Genomic DNA, 25,130 nt, shown 5'->3' on the forward strand with positions numbered 1-25,130 from the left:
GGGCAATGTCTACCTTGGACCAGCCTTTGCTCAGATCATGCAAGAAACTTAATATCTGTAAAGACTAATATTCTTCTCATCCACTATTTCTTTGATGAAGACTTGGCTAAGCAATAGAAGAGAATATGAATGAACTAAAATTCAGAATACAAACACATTCATGGCACCCCCTCAAACACATACACACACACAGATGAAATATTTAAACAAAGCTTTACGGTTGTTTTCTTTTTCTGAAATTGCTTTCTTATTGATTGAATTTGTTCTTTGATAATTTTATCTTGCTTCGTCTTGCTTTTTTCTTTTTATTTGTTTTTGATGGAAGTTAAGAACTTACATAAGGGAAGAAAGACTAGAGACAATGTCAGGAACCAAAGCCTGGATCTGTTGCTACAGGCACTCTGCTCTTCCTGACTGCTCCTCATTGGAAAATTACACACAGTGCCAGATGCATACAATGTAGGTGCTGTCACCTAGTGAGTTTTACATACATTTATGCTTAGTGTGGGTCATCCTTTTTCAATAGTGACATCATAACCACAGGAGAACACTTCTGTAGGCCTGATTTAGAAGGTCACATGGAAATTTCAACTGACTCAGACATTTAATGAAAATGTCCATCAAATACCTCTCATTTGATATTGTGAGTTGTGGCTGTTTTTATTTTGAATAAAGTACTATTACTAATTAGGCAAATTTTAAAATTTTTATGAAGTTCTTAGCCTGGTACATCTTCCTTCCAGGAATTATTCCCTGCTTTCAGAGGAGTGACTCTTATGTGACTTTTCGGTACAGTCTGACCTTACTTCTCCATTCAGATTGAAATTAGTTGGGGGACTATGTACAAGGAACTCATTTATTGAATCATATCTCAGAAAATATTTAGTGAATGTCCTTTTCTGGCTCCCTGTAAACTTGATCCAGCCTGGGATGCTACAGGACCATTAGAGAGAATAAGAGTTAAGAAAACTTTTTCCCAGGGTTTCTGAAATTAAAAAAAGAAATGCAGCAGATATTCTAGTTATTAAACTCATATAGAGGACTTGAATTAGTCCATTCTAAGGGTTTCTGTGTTATCATGAAGGGAATTTGTCTCATACCAACAAAGGACAGAATTTGCCCTACCTGAATGAGAAATGAAGCTGGGTTACTGTGTGGTCCATATATCCACATGGAGAATGCTAGAACAATAAAGACTATATAGTTCAAACAGTATATTCTGTTAACCTGATAACTGGTATAGACAGAGGGATCATCTGGCTGCTAACCTCCATTGTACCTCACAGGTTATTGGTTTCTGGTTACAGTTGATGAGAGGCAGGGATTGTTTTAAAAGATTTATACAGATATGCATTTCTTTTGAGAAAAAAACATCATCAGTGCTAATATTCACAACCTTACTGCAATTTCCCTTGAGGAAATACTGGCTAATACAGTGCTTGAGAGTTGTGAGGAATTTATTCTTTAGTGACTATTCTGATAATAAGAAAAACCTCACTTTCAGGACACCAGGGTTATCAATTAGCCTTTGAAACACAAGAACTGTAGACTTTATACTTTAATGGAATAGATAAACAGGATTCCCCTTACAAGACAGAATGAGAATACGGGACTGAGGGGATTATTTAACTCTTGCCAACTTTTATTGTTTAATAATTTTCTTTCTCTATTTTCCATTGGCAGAAGACAATATGGTGTTGAGTCTGCTTTTCCTTTCATGGCTTGAGTGTAGTCTAGAGATTAGAAATATTGTTCTGTGGCTCCAGCAGAAGCCTCTATAATGGAATATAGAGGGTCATTTTGTTTAGAGAACTCCTAATTTTTAATTAAAAATTATTTTACTGCTTTTGTTAAGTATGTAAAAATTTACAAAGTAATTTCTCACAAATATTTATTAATATTAAGTTGTGTTTGGCACACAGCAGTAAATATCAAGCAATTTCTTCACTCTGCATATGTAATTAGAGTGATTAAATAATTATATTTTTCTTTAAGTACAATGGACACTCTCACATTTTTCAAGGTTTTGATTCATTTCTGTTTTCATAAGTGAATGTTCCATAGAGGCCAAGATAAGAGGCATGCATCAGTGAGAAAGAAAGTTGCTTCTCTTACTGAGATTTTGAGAAATACGAACAAACACTATGTGTCATGTTTGCATTTTCATGCTGCCCGTTCTTGTCAGTATTTTATTCTTCCTTCATTTGTCAGCCCTGCACCATGCCATTAGTAAATTTTTGTTATTAAAACATTTAAGAACATATATATCTTGACTGCATGGCTTCATCTTATGCAGTTAGACTTAATTTAAATTGAAGCTCACAGTGGTTGTGTCTGTTCATTACATTCGTTCGGCTCTGTCCTTGCCTTCTCCTACTGTCTGTCACTTCCTCAGACATGATCCATGCTTTGTATTTTTTGTTTTCCTATACTCCTCTTGACCATTAACAAATGGCCTTTAAAAAACTTCATGCCATGTACAAAATTCATGCCATGAATTTGTGTTTCCTATCCTCACCCCCTGGGGAACTCAGTATCAGATAGAGGGAAAGCTATCAACATTCTGGTTTCCACCAAAGATAAAGGAGAACAGAAGTGGAATGCATGCAGAACAACACACCTTGGGAAACTGTTATTTACAGAGGAAGTAGCTGTGCAACATGCTGAGGGACTGTCTCAGACCAAAAAGGCAGAGGACAGGAGTCCAGTCTCTAAGTGGTATATTCTGAAAAGGAAGCCTGCCATTCTTTATTTGTTTGTTTGTTTCTTTTTATTTTTTGAGACAGGATTTCTCTGTGTAGCCCTGGCTGTCCTAAAACTCACTTTGTAGACCAGGCTGGCCTTGAACTCAGAAAACTGCCTGCCTCTGCCTCCCAAGTGCTGGGGTTAAAGGCGTGTGCCACCACCACCCAGCCTGCCATTCTTGCTTGATAAAGAAAAATCAGGGTGAGCTCACCTGGTTGCTATTAGAAACAATTTTGTAGAAGGAAGCAAGTTTGGGCTAAACAAAGAATGACACCACAATTCTTATTTCTCTGGATCTGATATTTTATCCACACAAAATAGCATACTCAGGTATAACAGCACACTATTAAAAACAGTGTTTTTTCTTTGGTTCTCTGTAAATAACCCTATTAAAAATGGGGTACAGAGCTAAACAAAGAATTCTCAACTGATGAATACCAAATGGCTGTGAAGCACCTAAAGAAAATTTCAACATCCTTAGTCATCAGGGAAATGCAAATCAAAACAACCATGAGATTCCACCTCACACCAGTCAGAATGGCTAGGATAAAAAATTCCGGTGACAGCAGATGCTGGATAGTTTGTGGAGAAAGAGGAACACTACTTCATTGCTGGTGGGATTGCAAGCTGGTACAACCACTCTGGAAATCAGTTTGGTGGTTCTTCCAGAAATTGGACATAGTTCTACCTGAGGACCCAGCTATGCCACTCCTGGGCATATACCCAGAATATGCTCCAACATGGAATGGGGACATATGCTCCACCATGTTCATAGCAGCCTTATTTATAATAGCCAGAAACTGGAAACAACCCAGATGCCCCTCAACAGAGGAATGGATTCAGAAATTGTGGTACATCTACACAATGGAGTACTACTCAGCTATTAAAAACAATGAAATTATGAAATTCTTAGGGAAATTGATGGATCTGGAGAATGTCATCCTCAGTGAGGTAACCCAATCACAAAAGAACACACATTGTATGCATTCTCTGATAAGTGGTTATTAGCCCAGAAGTTCGGAACACATGAAGAACAACCCACAAACCACAAGAAACTCAAGAAGAAGGAAGACCAAAATGTGGACATTTCATTCCTTCTTAAAGGGGGGAACAAAATACTCATGGAAGGGGTTGCCGAGACTAACTAACTATGGAGCAGAGACTGAAGGAAGCACAAACCAGCCTAATATAGCTATCTCCTGAGAGGTTCTGACGGTACCTGACTAATACAGATGTAGAGGCTCATAGCCATCTATTGAACTGAGTACAGAGTCCCCAATGAAGGAGTCTGAGAAAGGACCAATAGAGCTGAAGGGTTTGCAGCCCCTTAGGACGAACAACAATATGAACTAACTAGTACCCTCAGAGCTCACAGGGACTCAACCACCAACCAAGGACTATGCATGGTGGGACTGATTGTTCTGGCAGCATGTGTATACTAGAGGATTGCAAAGTCAATCATCAATGGGAGGAGAGACCCTTGGCCCTGTGAAGGTTCTGTGCCCCAGTGTAGGGGAATGCCAGGGCCAATAAGTAGGAGAGGGTGGAGTGGCGAGCATGGGGAGGGGGGAGGCAACAGAGGTTTGTTCTTGTTGTTTTTGTTTGTTTGTTGGAGGGGAAACTGGGAAAGGAGAAATCACATGACATGTAAATAAAGAATATATCTAATAAGAAAAAAATGAAAAAAAAATAGAGGCAAAGCAACTTAAATCTACCCTGTGATTAAATTCAGGTAGAAAAAAAAAAAGAGAATAGAATAGAGAACTAGACATCATATGACATGACATAGAAAATAAAAAGATTAGGAAAAAAATTAATACTCACATGAAGTCTGTACCTGATCTTCAATGACGGGGAAACACTAGGAACACGTGTGATTGCTATGATTGGTTGTCAACTTGAGTATATCTGGAGTTAGCTAAAAATCCAAGGAACTGGGTACAGCTATGAGGTATTTTATTTTATTTTTTGTTTGGATCATCTATACTAGGAAAACCCTCTAGAAACCTGTATTTTTGAGGCTGAAAGACTCATGTTTAAACTGGACTACACATTCTTATGGAAGCCTATGTAAGGAATAAGAGAGGAAAGAATCTTTTGCCTTGCAGGGAAGGTCATTATTTCACTGGCATCAGAGCCTACATTCTTTGGGATTCCAGCATATACTGAAGATCAGCTGAGACATCCAACTTTGTAGATATAGCAACTCCTGTATCCTTAGACTTTCTACTGATAGATAGCTATTTTTAGATTAGCTGGACCACAATCTGTAGACCACTCTTATATATCACACTGAAACACACACACACACACACACACACACACACACACACACACACACCAGTTCTGTTCCTCCAGAAATCCATCAGTAATGATACAATATGTCAAGTTGAAAAGAAAAAGGAAAGAGCTGCTGGGAGGTAGAGATGTTACCATCATTGGTAACATGAGCAGAAGAAACTGGTTGGGATGAATCTGAAAAGAATGCCATAGATTGGGAAAGAATGGAAAGATGACTTTGAACGTAAAGCATGTGTTGGCCCTGAAGGAAAGGAAGGGGACACTACCTTACACAACTGAAAGGATTAAGAAGACTTTGCTTCTATTTCTTTTCTTTTTTTCTTTTTTTAATTCTTTGGGTTTTTTCAACTTGATTTTTATTAGATATTTTCTTTATTTGCATTTCAAGTGTTATCTCCTTTTCTGGTTTCCCCTCCAAACCCCTCTCCCCCTGCTCACCAACATACCCACTCCTGCTTCCCTGTCCTGGCATTCTCCTACAATGAAGCATCGAGCCTTTACAGGACCAAGGGTCTCTCCTACCACTGATGTCCCACAAGGCCATCCTCTGCTACATATGCAGCTACAGCCTTGGGTCCCTCCATGTGTACTCTTTGGTTGGTGATTTAGCCCCTGGGAGTTCTGGAGGTATTGATTGATTCATATTGTTGTTCTTCCTATGGGCTGCAAACCCCTTCAGCTCCTTGGGTTCTTCCTCTAGTTCCTCCATTGAGCACCCTGCTCTCAGTCCAATGGTTGGCTGAGAGCATCCACTTCTATATTTGTCAGGCACTGGAAGAGTCTCTCAGGAGACAGCTATATCAGGCTCCTGTCATCAAGCACTTATTGGTATCCTCAATAGTGTCTGGGTTTGGTGACTGTATATGTGGTGGATTCCCAGATGGGTCAGTCTCTGGGTGGCCTTTCCTTCAGTCTCTGTTCCACATTTTGTCTCTGTATCTCCTCCCATGGATATTTTGATCCCCCGTTCTAAGAAGGACCAAAGTATCCACACTTTGGTCTTTCTTTTTCTTGAGCTTCATGTGGTCTGTGAATTGTATGTTCGGTATTCCAAGCTTCTGGGCTAATATTCCATGTGTATTCTTTTGTGATTGGGTTACCTTACTGAGTTTTGTGATTCTGCAGAAAATTGGACATAGTACTACCTGAGGACCCAGATATACCACTCCTGGGCATATACTCTGAAGATGCTTCAACATGTAATATGGACTCATGCTCCACTATGTTCAGAGCAGCCTTATTTATATTAGCCAGGAGCTGGTAAGAACCCAAATGTCCCCCAAAATGGGAATAGATACAGAAAATGTGGTTCATTTACACAATGGAGTACTACTGAGCTATTAAAAACAATGAATTCATGAAATTCTTAGGGAAATGAATGGAAATAGAAAATATCATCCTGAGCGAGGCAACCTGATGGCTTTCTCTCTCTCTCTCTCTCTCTCTCTCTCTCTCTCTCTCTCTCTCTCTCTCTCTCTCTTACAGTCCAAAGTTTATCCCCTCTTGGTCCACCATCAAACTGTTACACATCTTACACGTCCTACCCCTCTCTCATCTCCATGAGGATGTCCCCCCCCCACCCCACCAAACTTACCCACTCCCTGGGGTCCCAAGACTCTGGAAGGCTATGTGCATCTTCTCTTACTGAGTCCAGACCTAGCAGTCCTCTGCTGTATATGTATTAGGGGCCTCTTATCATCTGGTATATGCTGCCTAGTTGGTGGCTTAGTGTCTGAGAGATCTTAGGGGTCCAGGTTAGTTGAGACTGCTGGTCTTCCTCTAGGGTCACCATCTTCCTCAGCTTCTTCCAACTTTTAACTAATTCAATCACAGGGGTCACCAGCTTCTTTCCATAGGTTGGGTGTAAATATCTACATGCTACAGGGGCACATGCTCTACTATCTTCATAGTAGCTTTATTTTTTTATTAGATATTTTCTTTATTTACATTTCCAATAATATCCCCTTTCCTGGTTTTCCCTCTTGGGGGGGTGGAAATCTGTTCACTCCTCCTGCTCACCAACCCACCCTCTCCCACTTCCTGGCCCTGGCATTCCCCTACACTGGAGCATAGAACCTTCACAAGACCAAGGGCCTCTTCTCCCACTGATTATTGACTAGGGTATCCTCTGCTACATATGCAGCTGGGGCCATAAGTCCCACCATGTGTACTCTTTGATTGGTGGTTTAGTTCCTGGGAGCTCTGAGGGAAGTACTTAGTTCTTATTGTTGTTTCTCCTACAGGGCTGTAAACCCCTTTATCTCCTTGGGTCCTTTCTCTAGCTCCTTCATTGGGGACCCTGTGTTCAGTTCAGTGGATGGCTGTGAGCCTCTACTTCTGTATTAGTTGAGCACTGCCTTTAATTGTGATATCCAGAGGCTGGAAACAACCCAGATGTTCTACAACAGAAGAATGGATACAGAAAACATAGTTCACTTAGACAATGGAGTACTACTCAGCTATTAAGAACAAGGACATCATTCAGTTCACAGGCAAATGAATGGAACTATAAAATATCATCCCTGAGTGAGGTAGCTCATACTCAAAGGGATATGCATGGTATGTACACACCAATAAGTGGATACTAGACAAAAATGTACAGAATTCCCAGGATACAATCCCCAGAACACAAGAAGGCTAACAAGCCAAAGGGCTCAAGTGAGGATGCCTCAATACCACTTGGAAGGAGAAGAAAGCAATCACAGGAGCGGGGGTTTTGGGGAGGGAGGGAAAGACCTGAGTAGGAAAGGCGACAGGGAGGGGAAAAGGGGGACATGTTCAGGTATTTTGTTGGAAGGAACAGGACTGAAGCCCTGAGGGCCAGAAGAAAGAATGGAAACAGGCAACCTCAGGAGGTAGAAGGTGGAGGGACCCTCTAGAATGTACCAACGACCTGGGAGCTCTCAGGACTCAAAAGGAGGGACCTTAAATGAAATGCCCTATAGTGGAGAGAGGGAACTTGTAGAGTCCACCTACAGTAAAAAGACAGGGCATCAAATAGAGGGATGAGGTTGCCATCCCACAGTCAAAAACTCTGACCCAGAATTGTTCCTGTTTGAAAGAACTGTATGAACAAAAATGGAGAAGAGCCTGATGCTACAAACAGGAGCCTATCATGACTGCCCTCTGAAAGTCTTAACAAGCAGCTGAAAGAAGACTTTTCCAAAGCAAAAATTCTCCATTCTTTTTACTAATTCATTTACTTTTAAAATTGAACTGAAAATGAGTCTCTTCCAGAAAGCTGCTGACTCATTCCATGCTGAACTTGCTTCCTTCTTATGGCACAGATGGGTATGTGCTGGGATGCGTCTCTCCTCTAATTGTTAGGCTGCCTTTTGCTCTTGTTGTTTTTAGTTGGGTAGTTAAGCAATTTTATGAGGATCAGGGCTGAGTCTTTCTGGTTTATAGTCCCTTTTGCATTTTGCTGTGGACTCTGCTTCGAGCCAGTACAGTGGAAATTATGGAACAAATGAATGAAACGCACATTTTCTTTGTGCCTTTTCAGAGCAGTGGCCTCTGGGTGCTGATTTGGCAGTGCAGTTCTGTTACTGAGGTTGCCACTTAGCCCTGTGTTACTGACTTTCTGTTGCTCTCTTGAAGGTAAGTGAATAACTAGAGAAGAACAAATATTTGGTCAGGGCATTGGAAGTTAAGATTTACTTTTTGTTTCTGTGTCCCTATTGCCAAATATTCTAAGTCAATTAAAGACACAGGTACTGACTTAGAATTCTGGAGAAGGAACAGGGCTCTCAGGTCTCAATGTAGGCCTAATGCTAGTTTATTCTGCTGCAGCTGATAAGTCAGTGGATTTTTGCTCTTCTGTGTCTTGGAGCTAACACAGTTCCTGTCTGGTTGTAGACACTTAATAATTATGTTTAGAATGAAAGAATAATTAAGCTCTGCTTCCTCCGAGGTAAAATGAGGGGATGGCACTCTCATGGTCTCTAAATGCTGTTGCCATCATAAAATGCGAATGTAGCTGTTTGCTCCTGATTGGTGAGCATGTGTGCTGTGTGATTCAATAGCAGCCACTCTGCAGAGGCCTGTTGTTTTTATGGAAGTCGTGTGTCCCCACTCGAGCTGTTTACACGTTCCATGTAGATTTTAATGTCCATCCCAACTTGCACAACTTCTGAGAACAGCCAGACAAAAAGTCCAGAGGGCACACTGAAGGATTCTTCCAGAAGCTTATAGCCTGTCTCCTTTGGCTAATTTGCAAAAGCATTTTTTGATTTAAAACAGAAGGAGGGAGAATCCCTGGGAGAAAACGCAGATCCACTGATGTTCCTTCTGGAGTGAGTTATGAGCCGGAGCCCCAGATGGATTGCAGATGAAGGTTAAACTTGGAGACACTAATTTATTGAAAAGGTAATGATAGTGAAAGGACAGAAAGTGCCCCAAGTGTCGTGTCCGTGTGTCCTTTCTTGCACCACACTTTCCAACATTTTAAGGACTATTTCTCAGGAAGAGATTTGTTCATCTACAGAGTCAATGTCACGTAGAGGTAATGCCAACCAGCTTTGTAAGGAAAACCAATCCCCCTTGGAAACAATAGAAACTACATTTTAATTAGATCCTGTAATTAGACAAAAATGGATAAAGTTTAAGGAATACGTTTCATCCTGAAAAACTTCCAGGGTAATAGAACTATTTGGGGAGAATGCAATTCAAATGCTTGGTGTGTCCTGGAAAATATTTTTGCATACAGTGAGCACAGTAATGTTTTATGCTTTTATTACATCAAATGAAAAGCACCCATTATGTTCACATTTTGACATTTCTAGAATTATGTCATAAACAATAGAAGATAATATCTATTGTGGGTCAGGAGAAACACAGGTCCAACTGTTACCACTGGCACAGGTACCTACTTGGTTATGTTTCTGGTGGTATCAGTTGGCAACCGGAGTGTCTCTGAGTTTGTCTCAGTGCATTACAGAGCTTCTAGATGAGGAAAGTGATTTATGATAATTTCCTGAAAACCTTTTGTTGACCTTATCTTACTGTTATGATCAGTAGGCTTTTCAGCCATGCTTGAAGACTGAACTCAGTGATGGGGAGAAGCTCTGGCAATGTTCATTTTAGAAGTGCTTAGGGAGATACAGGGAGGCAACATGTGCAAATACTTGTGGATTTCCCAGCTATCAGCACAAGAGTGCAGATTTTAATTTCTAGTCTCAATTCTCCTCCAAATGTTGGCAAGCAGAATGTTTATTCACAGAGATCTTTCTTACTGCTGTTGTTTTGAGGATGTGATGAAGAGGTTGTGGCAGATGAGACTTGCAAAAGGACACTTTTATATACCACTACAGGATGCCTGAAAATGATAGCCAGAAAAGTAAAGTATGGTGGGTGAAGGAATTAATGGACCTATATGATGGCTTGTCTTTGTTCAAACCCTATTTGTTGTTGCTTTATACCATGACTTGGAATTAGTTTCTTTTCTCATGGGACTTTCTTTGCATTGTGATCCACTGAAACCAAAACAAGTGAGGGTCATAGATGACATACTAATTCTAAGACTAGGCTCTGAGGGGCTGTGTAACTATATATCTGGTATCACAAGCTAATCAATTGCAGGGTAGTCTGATGAAGAGTAAGTGACCACATGGAGGAGAGCTAAGTTGCCTTAAATGTTCTAGAGTGGCACAGTTGACTCACCAGACTGTACCTGGCTGAGCCCAGATAAGGTAAAGAGAGTTACTTACCCAAACTATCGACAGGTTCTGAGACACAATAACAAAAATCTTGATGCTTAATCCACTGAAATGTGTGTGAGGGGTGATTCCTTACACAGCAGAAGCTAACCGATGTATGGGGGCAACATATGCTTCTGACATAAAGGAGGTCAGCCTGAAGTCGATGTTATGATGTTTTTTCTTAAGTGATTTAAATCCCCGGAATCCCACATGTTGTCTATTTCTGCATTTCCTTGGAGAAGCAGCACTGAAATTCTGTATGACAGGCTGCTCTTGAGATATTTTCAACTTTGTTGGAATCAGGGTTTGCCAGAAATGTCGTGAGACAGCTTGTTTAAGTGAGATTTCCTGCTCAATTTCTTTCTTTCTTCCTTTTTTTTAAAGGAGAAAGCAAAAGTAAAAATTAATGATTTTTTTTTTGGATGGAGTTTATCTGGGCTGGACTCATTTGGACATGAGTGCAGTAGAACCAACGTATGTAACTCATGAAGTTCCTAGGAAATTTTGACAATATTCAGAATGACCCAAGAATTCACTGGCTTGAATTTTGATGTGTGATTTTAAGTTAAAAACTTGGACACCACAGATTAATCTCTTATTCTCCATAAACATTCTGTTTATAGATTGGTGCCTTCCTGTGGCTGTTAAGTACTTGGAGGGAGAGTGGCTCCATGTCTTTCCAGGTCTTCAAAGAGACTCTGGTTCTATGTAGCTTACCTATTTGGTTAATATTTCAGGTTTCAGGTTTTCCAACTCCAACCAAGAAGCCAGAGGAGGGTAGGAATAAATGTTAATCTATAGGTGTACATTTAGAGAAAGAAGAAGAAGAGGATGAATATGCATGAACCTTAATTTAAATGCCATTTTTATAAGGAGAGGAAAATACTGGAAGTCTTATTCTTCGTTTACATATTTTTACAATACCACATGGACTGAATGAGACCAAGTGGAAGTCTCAGTGTGCCGGGTGTGGTGGATGTGTGAGTGTGTCAGTGTTGCTATGATTCCTTTAGGTTTAGTGGCTAGAAAGACCCGTGGGGGCTCAACAATACGGAATAGCACAAATTCTCTTATGAACTGTTTCTGTATCTTCTTTTGTGATCAGTACTGTGGATTCCAGGTTACAGGTCACTACTGCTCCTCAGTGGGTCAAAACCTCAGCTGACAATTGTCACTATAGACCTCCTCTGAGCCTTCAACTAAATCTAGCACTGGTGATTTGAAAGGGAAAGAAAGACCCGTACAAATACTAGCTACAAGAGTCTTAATGCAGCCAGCATTTAGTTCTCTCACCCTATTCTTGGGACTGCCTCTATTAGGCCCTGGGAGTTTAAAGAAAGAAATGGAAGACGAGGGAGGTCCACTAACACCAGAACTTTAGGACTTGTCTAAGCATGACAATCACACTGTGCATAGAACATATGTCATGGGAGTTGTGTTTAGGACAGAAATTCTAGTTGAGAGAGGTATCTGTCCTGTTGCTCTTTAGGTGTCTCTACATTTTAGCAAAACATGGATGTTTCAGTTTTCTTCACAAGTGACACACATACTCTATAATATAATATTATTTGCTGTGACAATAAGCCAACTAGTCCAACTATGCTTTTGTACCTTTCAAAGTTCATAGGGAAGGAATGGCTTGGCAGGAACAAAATAGTTCTCTCCAAAGAAAGTACCAGGGTGTAGTGAGAACACAAGTCATGAGGGACATGGTATCTTGTATTATAACATATCAGTTTACTCACAGAACTAAACACATTGAAGTAGTTAAGTAAATATATTAATTTATTAACACATTGCTGTAATACTTAGCATAGAAACAAACACATTCATAGTTAGTCTTTACTTTCTAGTCAAGGAAACAACCCCTTTTTCAGTAAACAAAGACACATCCTTTCTATGTTCCGTGGTAGTTTCCTTGTGTCCTTGTGTCTATCTTACCTTCTTTCTCTTGTCATTCCTCAGACTTTCTCAATTCGAGCTATGGCCATGTTCTCTAGGACTATCTACCCTTTGACACCCTGTTCTCTTTATGAATGCATTAACTCATTCTCATACGAACAAAGATGACAACTAGATGAATCACTATCTCCACTTATACTTCATGTTTTATTTTCCATTTCAGAAAGGCATGTCTACTTATAGTTTCCACAATTTTGAGTTCAAAATGTCTAGAATAAAAATCTTTTCTGTTCCTATGTCAAATGGAATGGGATGTTCCCCTTGACTTCTGAGTTTGGGTCAAACATTTTTCTATTCTATAGTGTTGCCTTCTCAGTGCCCTGGTGTGGTGCATTCTTTCATTTTTTTCCCACGTTCTTCACCATTCCTTACAGCCATGCACACTTCCTTGCTGAAATCATTTGAATATTTGCTTTTGTCTTTGCCTTTCTTAGTTTTAGTCTGTAGTAACAAGTAGACTGATTGGTTTAAGTAATTACCATCTATGTCCCTGGGGATGGTGATATAGGCCTAGAATAATAGCTATTATAAGACTGAGATGAGAGGATTGCATATTAATGGGCTGCTGGATGAGTTGAAGACCACACTGGGAGATTTAGTGAGAGCTCTTGTCAAACTAAAACATAAAATGAGAGCTTCTATTATATTATCTTATAGAACAGAAAGCAAAGAGAAGCAATCTCTGCCCCGATTCCTCTAACATGGATACATGTTCTATCAAGTGACTACTACCTTTTGGACCTGATTATGTTCTGAATTCATCTCTAAGTCTATCACATCAGAGACTCAACTCAAATGTGTGAATTCTGGATTAACATTCTGTCCTTACAATTTTCCATGTGTACATTTTCTTTTCATATACTCTCAATTAAATTGCAGCAGAATAAAAGTTACTTCTTTTCCTAAGAAAATATGTATCTACTGGTTTTGTCTGACTTATGATGTTAATATCTGAATTGCACATATTCAACCCTTCCCCTCTTAATCATCACTAGGAATTTTCCATGTATCAGTATGATTATTGGTCATGGGACACACAGTAGACAGAGAAAGCACAGAAATTTAGGAAGAGTTAATTAATGAAAGGAGTCATCAGTATCTAATAGTAACTTGAAATAAGTGCAAAGATATGCAAATCAGTGCTGCTGCTCTTGCTTTTGCACTTCAACAAATGTTAAATGATACTTTCTCTATGCCACATACTAATCTTGGAGCTGGGGATGGGTCTTGAAGTCCAACAGTAGGGCTGCATCTGTGTAACTTCTGCCTGAGTTCAGGGAAATAGATGGTACATAGGCAAGCTAACAAAAAAATTTCAGAGAGTGAAAAATAGTGCAGAAATTCATATAGGATCGTATGAACAAAATAGTGTATGGATAAAATGTAGCTAGCAAGGTCAGGTCTGATTCAGATGCTCTTTATCTTCTGACATACACTACATTGAGAATGTGGTCTCCAGTGTGATGACTTGGGAACAAATAGAGCTTTATGGGAAGGCCACAAGTTTTGGCAGCCTCTCATTAGAAGGGAACACTGGGCTCAGAATAAGTTGTTTAAAAAAATCCTGAGTCTGAAGCTGGAGGACATTATGACAAGTGAATTTAGTCAGGTACAGAAGACAAATATTGTATGATCTCAGCTTCTCTGAGCAATGTGAAAGAAATGATCTCAAACAAACAAACAAAGAAAAAAGGTAGCTGCCAGAGGCCAGGAGAGAGCAAATGAGGAAAAGCATACTTATGAAGTGGTCCATCTTTCAGGTAGTTTGGAAGGATAAGCTTTAATCATATGTTCTATTACATTCTGACCAATGGTAGCAATAATGCATATCACAAAATTTCTGGAAGAGTAGATATTTTCATGTTCTTCCTGTAAGTTGGTGGGATGATGAATATGCTAATACCTTGATTGAACTTTCCTCTAAAGTGTATGTAGATCAAAAATTGCCTTGGGCACCATAAATAAACATGATTTCCAGCTGTAATTTAACAACAAAATAGTTTTATTTTTAAAGACAAGTCTGACCCTATCTCTGACTTCATGTTTGGACATATGATGTCTGCTCACACATGTTCCAACTGTTATAAAATCATCTGTTATTAGGAGCTGATGGTTGGCATCCCAGGGCCACACACTTTAATTTCTTCAACTGTGATCTACATCATCAAAATTTGCCTAACTTCTTTATAAAGTTAGCATGTCCTGGGTATTTTACTATAATTTAGAAATTGACCAATAAAAATGAAATATTTTCTGATGAAATAGGGAAAGAAGCCATCTTGAGTCAAAGGGTGTTTAATGGCATATCTTGGGTATGATCTTCATAGAGGCAGTGAATTTTGCTCTACACAAGCAGTACTTTCTGAGCAGAGTAGGTCATATCCAAACAGAGATCTCTGCTTCCTCAACACATGCATTCCCAAGGACAAACACTTGAGTCAGATGGATAAGCAGAGAACGAAAGAGGAATTTGCCTGGGAAGAGAGGAGCTAGGTGAATCAACATTTTCTTAATTGGTTTCCAGAGGCATTTGTCTATGCGAGAAATGAGATGTTTGATATTCTAGCTGAGTGAGTTCCTGATTTCAGGTCATCAATTATGATAATAGAAAAAATCAAAAAAAGTTTGCAGCAAACAGAAATTCTTCATTTCCTGGCTTCTACTCAACTTTATTGATTGTACCATGAAGTATAACTATAAATTTCAAGTGGAAGTGTTAGAAAGTTGTCTTTTTCTGGGATACTCATTCTTTCTAATTTCAAACAGTTCAAAGTGCCTGGGCCAGGTAAGATCACTCATATCTCCTCTGCTTGTGTACAGAGCTAGGAGTGTCATAAACAAAGCCAGATTCTCTCTTGGTACAAGGTGAATGTCTACCATACTTTACAATAAAAGCTACTGTATATAACTTCTTATTTGTTAAATATTTCTTCCATTTTTCTTGAAAAATAATGCAATTGTAATGATTGCAACACATTCCTTAGACTCATAAACACAGGCTCCATTGTGCCAAACTATGCCTTCCCAAGAAGTAAAGAAGACCTGTTCATGTGATTTACTCATCTCTAAAGCAAGTCCACTTTAATGTACAAAAAGAATCTGAAGGCAGTATTTAAACTTACAGAAGAGCTAAGACCCAAATTCAAGTGTAGGCAATATTTAAACATGTGTGCTGGTGAATTACTTTAACTTCTATGGAAAAATTTCTCTCTCTCTAATTCTAGAATTCACCCAAGGTTGTGATGAGAAGCTATGTAAACATATGTCATGATAAATGGATATTAACCTAGAAATTCAGAATACACAAGATATAATTCATAGACCTCATGAAGCTCAAGAAGAAGGAAGACCACAGTCATTCTTAGAAGGGTGATCAAAATACCCATGGTAGGAAATACAGAGACAAATTTGGGACAGAAACTGAAGGAAAGGCCATCCAGTTACTGTACCACCTAAGGATCCATCCCATATACAGTTATCAAACCCAGACATTATTGTGGATGCCAACAAGTGCATACTGACAGGAGCCTGATATAGCTGTCGCCTGAGAGGCTCTGCCAGTGACTGACTAATACAGAAGTGGATGGTCACAGCCATCTATTGGACTGAGCACAAAGTCTGCAATGGAGGAGCTAGAGAAAGAACCCAAGGAGCTGAAGGGGTTTGCAACCCCACAGGAGGAACAACAATATGAACTGACCAGTACCCTCAGAGCTCCCAGGGTCTAAACCACCAAACAAAGAGTACACATGAAGGTACCCTTTGCTCCAGCTGCATATGTAGCAGAGCATGGCCTTGTAGGACATCAGAGAGAGGATAAGCCCTTGGTCTCATGAAGGCTTGATGTCACAGTGTAGGGAAATACCAGGACAGGGAAGCAGGAGTGGGTAAGTTAGTGAGCAGGGAGAGAGGGGATGGGATAGGAGGATTTTTGAAGGGTATAAAATTTGCAATGTAAATAAAGAAAACATCTAATAAAAAAGGCAGAAGCACCAAGTAAATGTAAGCTATTATAAATATAACCAATAGATTAGCAGAAGTTGATTTTTAAGGTCTATTCTCCTAATTATTATTTTTAGCATGTGCTAGCATTTTGAAAGAATTTTATAAAGCAAAATTTATGAGATTTGGATAAATTTGAAAGAGTAAAATAATGTTGCTTATGTACTGTGGACTAAAGAACACACTTAGTGGCTTCTAGGTTTTTATTTCATCTTCAAATTAGCTGGACCAGGTGGATAGTTGTGGCCAGAGTACAGTGATTATTATTAATTTATTTATTCCCTCTAGGACACATATTGGTTACAAGTAGTTTTCAGTGCCTCTATCAGTCACATTTATTCACTGTGAGCTTTGTAGTTGGCACAGTTCCTCAGTGCTGGTTTTATAAAGAATATACAAAAAGAGAATGAGAGATAAGAGCATGTACTCATTTAAGGAGACACTTCTAATTCTGTTCCCCTCTCCTCTCATTTCTCTTTCAGGCATTGCTTTCTGATACTTAACTTTTGTGTTCAAATAGCCTTCTTTATTGCACATTGTGTTACAGCATGAAAAAAAAAATCTCCAGGTTTCCATTTTCCAACAGAATTCTTCTTTGGGGGAGTTATACTGGCTTTCCCCCTCATTTTTAATAGTTCCTGGAAAATGTCTTAAAGGATCTTTTGGTAATATTTACCATTGCCCAAACTTTTGGGCTCACCTCTTAACTACCCTCCCAACATTGCAGCCGCTTGTTTTCTAAAAACACACGAAGTCCAGATCGGGACACCCATATACCCTTTGAATATTTTCTCTTTGTGGCCTTCCACAAGAGAATAGTTAATCTATGAGGACCCAACCCCTTAAAGAAAACAGCCTCTCCCTCTCCCAGGAAGTATCAAGTGGCAACAACTCCTTACAGAGGAGTAAGACTTTGTGCCCAGCTCCCCCTTCCTTGTCTGGCTTGAGCTTATTCAAGACTTGTAGATGCTGTAACAATTCCATTCTTTTATGTGTAGAAAATAGTTTCCTCATAGTCATACACTGCTTCTTGTTCTTACATGTGTTCTTATATGTGTGCTTCCTCCAGGCAATGGTAGTGCACACCTTTAATCCCAGCACTTGGGAGGCAGAGGCAGGTAGATTTTTGAGTTCGAGGCCAGCCTGTTCTAAAGAGTGAGTATCAGGAAAGTCAGGGCTATACAGAGAAACTCTCTCGAAAAAAACAAACAAACAAACAAACAAAACAAAAAACAACAAAAAAACCATTATGTGTGCTTCCTCTACTTCAATAATTCCCTAGCCGCAGAAGGAAGAGACAAAAATATGTAGATGGGAGGAGTCTTAATATTCATATATTAATATGAATATATTAAGATCATATATTAATACTGTACATTCCATAGTCTTCTATGGTTATAGGACCTATAGGTAAATCTCTTTCTATTAACCTGCTAAATCATCATAGTATTAATCGAATCCTAATGACTTATTGCTGTATCCACATGCTAGTGGATCTCTAAACCTTCATCCAAGAGGTTTTTTCTGTAGTAGATGTCTTGCCTTTCCTTCTCTATTTTTACTCCCTTGTCATTAACTATTGTGTTGATTGCTGTTTTATATTTTGAGACTATATTTAATTCCTTTATTTTTCTCTTCCATTTCTTACCTGCAAATCCTCCTGTAAAACCTTCCTCACTCTCTCACTCTTTTTGAAATAGTATATTTTTCATTAATTGAGACATAACATATATAACAGATTATTACATAACCCTTTGTGACTATTCTAACTCCTTATAGAATCAAGGATAACCTTCACTTTCTGATACTTCCACATCTAAGTGATGGAATTATAGATATGTACCACTTCATCTTATTTTTGCTGTGCTAAGTTGCAAAATTGGACCTCATGCATGCTAGGCAAGTACTTTTCCAACTGTACTACATACCTGGACTCATTTTCTTTTCCTTTGAGCCATTTATATTATTCTCTTGACACTCTAAGTAAGCTGCCACTTACAAGAGAATGATTTTTCTAAGAACCAGAAGTGGTCTTTTTCCATAATTCTATTTCAGATATTAGCCCAAGCCTGGGAGTACAGCAGCTAATGGATAAATATTCATAGGTGGATTGTATTAAAGAGGCTAGGACTGTGAATTAGCATAAATGCCACTTTCTTTATATCAAATATTAGATTTAGTTTGGACCATTGTATGTCTTCAGAACAATTCCATATTAGAATTTTATGCAGTGCTGAGAAAAATGTGAAAATGTATGAGTGGAGAATTTTGACACTCAGGATATATGCACTGTTTAGACGTCTTGAGTTTTGTACCTGTTCAGATGACTGAGTAAAGATTTCCTTCCTAAAGGGGTATAAACAAGCTTAAAGAAGTACTTTTTCTTGAGCTGTGTTGATCTATCTTTTCTAGAGACGTTTCCCCATTGCATTTTAGTAGAAGCAATCTCACACCATGACACTCACCTTAGTTTGGATACAATCTTATTCTGAAATCCCAATGAATGGTCTCTTTCCCTCTAGTCACAGTAGCTGCTTCTAGAATCCTTCCATTCTTTATAAATGAGAACTAATATCACTCATGATGGCACTGATCAATTTTAGGTGACAAAATCCACATTTTCTTGCTTTCCTTTGTCCATGAAGTTATACAAATTCTGCATACCCTGTGAAGACAGACTAAAGTCCAGTTTTCTTCAGGGAATCAAATTTGAACATGTGTGCCCAAACATATCTATCATTTTTTCTAAAACTTTGTGAATTATAAATTTGTACTATTTATTTCATGTTCTTAGCTAATTGGAATGTTTTATCTTCCATATTAATAATTCAAAATCCTTAAATATCCAGGTAATGGGTCTTCTCTGAATTTCTTGTGGTACCTCGACAGTGTCTGAAAGAAAAGTGTTAGTTTTCTAGTGAATTCTGAGGGCCAAATTGTATGCATCCTCACATGAATCTTTCTCCCAGGGACTACATAGCTGAATGGCATTTATAATTTGTCCCCTGGTGTTTCAGAAAGCTTAGTGGCTTTTTATTGGATAATTGCTACAGAAATGACTTTTGTTTCTTACAACCACTATTTGAAAAGTCAAATTTAGAGAGTAGAATGCCTGTCTGCTGGCAGAAATGTCTTTCTTTTACTCAAGAAAACCCAGGCTCTTAGCTCTTTCCACCTGTGCTTGGAAATATGCCCTCTCTCACTAATAAAAATGATTGAAAAGCACCTTGAAAATATGAAGTGTTATATAAATGCTAACTGAGGCAATAATAAAACAGTAATAATAACTATTTGCAGATAAACGTCACTTTTGAGCCCAGGGGAGACATTTTGCAGGAGGAAAGGAGAACAGGTCCTGTATGTATCCCTGGGCCATGCTTCACTGTGAATCACGCCCTTTTTCTTCTATTTGGATACAGTCATTTACCATAGTCATGAAATAGTACTGGTATGTAAAACAATTGTCATCACCTAAAGTGTAAACTGCAATGTGTTGCCAAACCATCCATTCTCTGACAAGTGCCAGGGTGACTTCACTGGAGATGATCATTTAGAATATAAAGGGTTAGAATGCATGTGATTATTCATCTCCCTTTGGTCTTAGTTCAGCCCCTCATGCAGCTATACCATCCACTCTATCCTTGGACTAAGGTCTATCGAAGAGTGGGTTAACTGAAGACCCAGAAGAGTCATCATCAAATATGGGATGTGAGAGTCTCTGAGATGTCTCTTTAACATGTATTTTCACTTTGCCCCTTATTTAGTGAAAATGAAATCAGAGATAGATGATGAGATGCTGAGTAGAGATTAGTAGAATAGTGAGGGAAGTAAGTATTTCAGAGGAAAAATGCAAACTGACCTGAGTACATACAAAGACAGTGCATACAGAGACAAAACCAAGCTGAAGTTGGTGAGTTGTTTACCAATTAAAGATTATTATTGCCAAGCCTAGGATCCCTGAAATCTACATGATGGAAGGAAAAAGCTAAATCAAGCAAGTTGATCTCTGACCTCTGTACATAGGCTATGCTTAAGAAGTAAAAACAAAGAATCAAGCAAACATAGAAATGGTATTCTCAGACAGCAGTAATCCTAAGGGAATTGTCGGTTATAGATTAGGATTATTGCCTCTTGGAACATTGTACTATGGTATTTTAAGGTTAGGAAGGAGATGTGAAACAGAAGCCCAAGAATATCAAGGTGAGGAATGATTCTGATAATTTTGTATGAAACTGTCTGTTGTCAGTAAGTATTTAAGCCAGATAAATTACTCTCCCCCTTTCTAGCCCTACTTCTTATGCTGAGATACCATGAGGTACTCTTTTTATTTGTCTACACTGCTCCTACCACTGCCTAACTGCAGGCCTAATACAACCTTCATCATTGATTTTCAAGGACTGATGACTTTAAACTTCCCCTAATGTGTTTTTCCCTTGACCCATTTGGCACGATTTCCATATGCATATATATTTCAAGAAATATACATATTTCATGTAGTTACAGTGGCTAATTTTTTTTCTTCATTTTCAGGTGGGAAACTGAAGATGATAAAGGCCCTGTGGTTATTCTAGAGTTTGAGAACAACTGATAATGGTTGCCCACCATAACTAAATGGTGAGATCCCACAGGTGAAGACATAGTACATGTTGGTTATGGAATAGAGATGAATAACTGGGGCTGCTCTGAAAACATCCTTTTTTCTGAATAGTTTTCATAGTGCTGGAGGATGTTCTACAAGTGTTGCTCTTCAGAAAAGGATATACATGGTATTATCCAGCTATGGACAATGAATTTTATAATACCAAACTACCAGGAAATATGTGAGCACTGGTTCAATAGTGGCATGAAGCTTACTGAGACAAACAATCATCTACTTAATGGACCTAAGGCCTGCTCACAGAATTCATGCCTGGTATTATAAATCTGGTCAAAAACCTGGGGTTCGGGAAGGCAAAGGTCCTAGGGGAAACAAATTACTCTTGTTTTATTAAATTAATGTGCTGACAGACCACCTTCTAAATATTCATGTTTATGTCTATACACTAGTACTATTCTTAGCCTTTACTAACTGATTTTTGCTGTCTTTGGCAATGTAGAAACTCAAATTGATTAAATTGCTTAGTATTAGTGACTTAAATATACTCAGCCCTAAATGTATGGTATTTATCACCTCCTGAAAAACTCATAGAATATTGAGAGAGAATGTTAGATTCAGAGGATGGATTGGTATGTTATGAAATGAGGTCATTTTGACATGGTGTGGCCATGGTACTAGTGAACTGCCTGCAGGTATTTTTACTTGCACATCAGACCAATAGTATTAGCCCATAGCTGATGGAGTCAGAAATCGCTATGGGTCATCCAAACTCTAAACCATCACCTTTTTGAATACTAGCACTAACTCTGAAATATGATCTATTTGCTCCTTGTCCCTTTAGTGTCAGGAATTTTATGAAATTTTTTTCTCATTGGGTATCTGAATAAGAGGTGATGCTTAACAGCTTTTAATAAGAGACTACAAGTAATTGTACTTGGCATTTTTCAGGATATGAAGTATTTTATGATATCCCTTCATATTAATTCATTACTGTTTTAATTAATTCATGTTTTCACAGCTATCACCTATTTTATAGAAACTTTTAATGATTTGTTTAGAATCCATTATGTTTTTTTTTCTGAGTATTAGTTTATAAAAGCAAAACAAACTAAAAACCACAAAGAGCCATGAAGGCCAAGGAGGTGTGTGATGACCATGAAATCTTTATTATCCTTCTCTGAATGTGAGAGAAAGTGCTGTCACAGTCTACTCTTTCTGAGCCTGGAGTTATATGGCAAGAGATAGATTATTCCATATACATTTGAAGTAAAATATATGACTAAACTAAATTTTAGGTATGGATATTGATTTTATTGACTAAGCCCTCCTCCTACTAACTTCTTGGTTTATCTAACAGAAATGTTGCCATTTGACCAGGGTAGACTGAAATGAGTCTAGAAGCCCCTGTGTTGAAAGAATAAGATGGCTGTTCTCCTCAGGGGTTGTGAAAGAACATCTGATTTCTCTGTGCCTACCAATGATTCCCATTCAATCATTTCTCTGCTGCCTCCCTGCCCCTCTCCCAGTGTCTGCTCTTTGGTACCTCATTTATACCAATACATGAGTGGCTCAAATCAGTCCAACCCATACTCCTCAGAGGGGAGAGTTTCCCTCTCATCACAAAGGAGAATTCCACATGACCTCAAAGTATATATGACAATGGGAACATTAAGAAACTAACTGGAATAAGAAGTCACACCAGAGCTGTTCTTGTCCTCAAAGTCATCTCATGGAAATAGATTACAATACAGTCATCATCCTGGACAGAGAGGTTGTATACTTCTTCTCAGTTCTCAAGGGACTATGGGTAGCAGCACTTCAGTCATTTTATACATAGTAGTATAAGGCTTCAAGGTGTTTTTTGTAACTGGAAGCTGCTGGAATATTTATGTGTGAGTTCAGAATGAGGTAGATAAGGTCCCTGTGTTGAGATGACATCACTCATTCAGAATAAAGCACAGTGCTGATATGCTGAAAGTAAGGGTTAAAGAGCTCATTCTTACCACTTCTGAGAGGGTCAACCTTCTGATACTCTTCCTGGAATATATGATGGCAGTTAGAAAGCCTGTGGTTTTTAAATTATTTATTTTTGAGATTATAATAGAATTCCATCTTCTTATCCCCCTTTCTTTTCTTCCCTCCAATCCATCCCATATACCCCTTGCTCTCTTTCAAATCTTTTTCATTAATTGTTGTTACTTGCATATGTGTATACATTTATACTTATATATTTCTAAAGACAACCTGATCAGGATGTACAATGTTACCTGTATGTATGTTTTCAGGGATGACCTTTTGGTATCACATAATCATTTGATGTTCTGTTTACTGGGGAAGGCTATTTATCCTACCCAACACTCCTTAGTTGCCTATGATTCTTTGTCTAAGGTTGAGGTCTCTGCTCCATTCATATTAGAATGGTTATTGTTGTTCTGTTCAACTCATGCTTAGCGAGTGAAGTTAGGATGAATGTATGGATATAGCTTCTGACATTCCTAGAAGACAATCACAGAGCAACAATCTCCCTGTTCTGGTTCTTAACAACATTTCTATCTTCTTTTGTACAAAGTTTACTGAACCTTAAGTGTAAAAGTGTTTTGTAGGTGTTTCCATTGAGACCAGACTCCACAACTCTGCATTTTGATTAGACATAGGTTTCTGTAATAGCCTCTGTCTGTGTGGAAAGAGAAGGTTATTGATGAGGACTACAATTATCTGTGGATATAGTGTAAAATTTTAAAAATATGTTGATTTTATTCTCTCCATCTTGTATCTTTCTTCCTAACTGATCTTTGAAGGCTATTCATTAAGGAACCATTCATTTGATCATGCCCCATGCCTAGACAAATTCTACTTATTGATTTTTACATTGTACTGTCCAAAGATTCTTTTCACTGTGTGCCTTTTGCCTAGATTATTTCTCTTATTCAAAATAATTTACATCCTTACTCCTACCTTTCTTTAGTTCAGGCAATGCTTAACCTTTCTAATCTTTTATACAGTAAATGGACTTACTAAGGAAAACCAAACCATGAACAACAATTTTGAGAACTGAGTTGCTTACTACCAGTAGATAAGAATGGACTCCTGTATGCCCTTGTCTTCATTTGAGGTAAACATTCAGAGGGTACTAGCTCTTGGTGTCTAGGGATAGAGACTGTTCTTATAACAACACTAAGTATTTGGTTCTCCCTTCCCCCATGTTCTCTGTACATATCTTCTAACCATTTTTTCCCCCAATGGAGGGAAATATTACAAGGTAAGTGAGAATGTGGAATAGCATGCTTGGTGTCATATTTCTTAGCTGTCAGGCAACTGTACCAAGTTTCAGATTTTTCTCTGGGGCTTCAGTTCTTAATCTGGGGACCATCTTGTTCTTTAGAAAAAGCAAGATAGAGTTTGGATTTTATTTTCTACTATCCTTGTTGTGGATGGTTCTGTGCTGCTTGTATTTTATGTTAATCGTGCTCTCCTGGAAGAGGCTGCCTGGAATGAGAAATGAGTCACTTGTTCACGTGACTTCTTGTGATCCAATCCCCTAGTGTTTTTCACTAGGAGCCAATCACTGGACAAGCAGACAGGACTTTCGGGTTGGACAGAGGAATAGTAGCAGGAGAGAGTTAGGTTCTTTTGGAACAGAACAGCAGAGGCTTAAGATGTAGTTGCTAGAATTTTTTTGGTATCATGGATCCACAAGGATTTGCCACCAGAGGAATCAGAATTTAAAGAAGGTTTATAAGAAGAGGTTCATAGCATCCTTACTTATAATAGCCAGAAACTGGAAACAACCCAGATGTCCCTCAACAGAGGAATGGATACAGAAA

At 38.6% G+C, this 25,130-nt stretch overlaps 1 long non-coding RNA gene across 2 annotated transcripts in view; it reads left to right on the plus strand.

Moving 5' to 3' along the window:
- The first annotated feature begins 560 nt into the window (after window positions 1-560).
- The window catches only part of LOC116087565, a 77,485-nt gene continuing 52,915 nt past the window's right edge, over window positions 561-25,130 (plus strand). Inside the window, exons 1-4 of one of the 2 annotated variants that reach the window (XR_004117480.1) lie at window positions 561-643; window positions 8,552-8,646; window positions 21,240-21,337; window positions 24,309-24,418. This is a non-coding gene — a long non-coding RNA (uncharacterized LOC116087565). The remainder of the gene's footprint in view (window positions 644-8,551; window positions 8,647-21,239; window positions 21,338-24,308; window positions 24,419-25,130) is intronic. The other variant, XR_004117481.1, reaches the window with a different exon arrangement.

Source organism: Mastomys coucha, unplaced genomic scaffold (assembly GCF_008632895.1).
Source record: "Mastomys coucha isolate ucsf_1 unplaced genomic scaffold, UCSF_Mcou_1 pScaffold13, whole genome shotgun sequence".
NCBI classification, from domain to species: domain Eukaryota; kingdom Metazoa; phylum Chordata; class Mammalia; order Rodentia; family Muridae; genus Mastomys; species Mastomys coucha.